Below are 2,081 nucleotides of genomic sequence, written 5' to 3'. Positions count from 1 at the left end.
AGAATAATCATTGCTGCATATGATACTAGATTTAGAATCGTATAAATAAAACAATTGCACCATGTCAGTGTGTGTAGACAGATAGAAGGGAAACTAACATACAATAACCCACTTAGGGATTAACAGGAGGCCACATCCAGTGAAATTTCCTCAGTTTCAGTATGGAGAAGATATTTAGTTCCACATACAATATGGAGAAGAGCATACTTTCCACCTAGTGATAAGATATGGTTTGAATTTAATGGAAGTATAGTAGGTTTATCTGACCAAAAACAGAAAAGTAAAAGTAAAAAAAAAGTTGTAAAGTTAGTCTTTTTTGATATCTTTTTTGATTATTATTTTTTATTGAAGTAGAGTTGTTATAAAATATTATATAAGTTACAGGTGTACAATACAGTGATTCACAATTTTTAAAGGTTATACTCCATTTATAGTTATTATAAAATATTGGCTGATATTCTGCATGTTGTACAATATATCCTTGTAGCTTACTTTATACCTAATAGTTTACACCCCTACCCCTATATTGCCCTGCCTCCTTTCCCTCTCCCCATTGGTAACCACTAGTTTGTTCTCTGTATATATGAATCTGCTTCTTTTTTGTTATATTCACTAGTTTGTTGTATTTTGTAGAGTCCACATGTAAGTGATATCATACAGTATTTGTCTTTCTCAGTTTGACTTATTTCACTTAGCATGATGCTCTCCAAGTCTATGCATGTTGCTATAAATGGCAGGATTTTGTTCTTTTATATGGCTTAGGAGTATTCCATGGTGTATGAATATAAGTGTATATACATTTTTTTATATCCATTCATCTGTTTATGACACTTAGGTTGCTTCCATATCTTGGAAGTCATAAATATCGCTGCTATAAATATAGCATGGGGCACATGAATGATTTCAAATTAATGTTATTTTTTTTTTTTGGATGTATACCTAGGAGTGGAATTCCTGGGTCATATGGTAGTTCTTTTTTTAGTTTTTTGAAAAACCTCCATACTATTTTCCACAGTGGCTGCACCAATTTACATTTAGTGAAGGAGGGTTCCTGTTTCTTCACATGCTTGCCAGCATTTGTTATTTGTGTTCTTTTTGATGACAGCCATTCTGACAGGTGTGAAGTGGCATCTCATTGTGGTTTTGATTTGCATTTCCCTGATGATTAGCAATTCTGAACATCTTTTCATGTGCCTATTGGCCATCTGCATTTCCTCTTTGGAAAAATGCCTATTCAGTTCTTCTGCCTATTTTTTTTAATTGGGTTGTTTGCTTTTTTGATATTGAGTTATATGGGCTGTTTGTATATTTTGTAAATTAACTCCTTGCTGGTCACATTATTTGCAAATATTTTCTCACATTCCGTAGGTTGTCTTCTCATTTTATTTAGATCTCTATTCTTTATAAAGCCAAAAGTACCCTGTATAAAGTTAAAAGCCAGAGTAATGAGGCATATGATTTAGCTGAATGGAATTCTTGCATGTGTTGATCAAAAGAACCCCAAAAAGCCAAGACATAGATCAATCAAATTACCATAAGAATATCATCATGAACAGACAGCCTTCTGAATACTGAACAAATTCAGTACACAGAGTGAAATTTTTACATTGATGAAGTTGATAAAATATTCTCCAAAAAGGATTAAATATGTTCAAGTCTGCTACAATCAACCTCCCTCAACACAATTTTAAACATCATACAGTCTTCAGAGTCTTGATGCCCCATGTACATTTTGCTGGAAAAGTAGTGTGTGCATTTATGCATATACATGTGAGTATGTATAATGGTCCTTGTAATATAGTGACTTTACTCCAGTCATCTAATAATCCACTCAAGAGTTTATGTGATTCCACTCCACTGAACTATATTACCCACTTTAGAGCTTGACTAGCAACTCAGCTTTTCTAGAGATACAGAGAATTTATACAGCACTGCATTTAATCAAGAAAGCTTCTTTCCCTTCAGATCTTTATAAAGTAAATCTTTAGTAGTTCTATACCTACCTTTTTCCCCACTAATGAATCCAAAATGGAAGAGAAAAGAGTACTCTATAGCTTCTCATACTCCAAAACCAGATGTTA

This window comes from Delphinapterus leucas, chromosome X (assembly GCF_059928025.1).
Source record: "Delphinapterus leucas isolate spDelLeu-1000000601 "Yukka" chromosome X, BTC_Dleu_Yukka2, whole genome shotgun sequence".
NCBI lineage: Eukaryota > Metazoa > Chordata > Mammalia > Artiodactyla > Monodontidae > Delphinapterus > Delphinapterus leucas.
The sequence above is the reverse complement of the archived record's forward strand: the minus strand, read 5'-3'. Positions refer to the sequence as shown.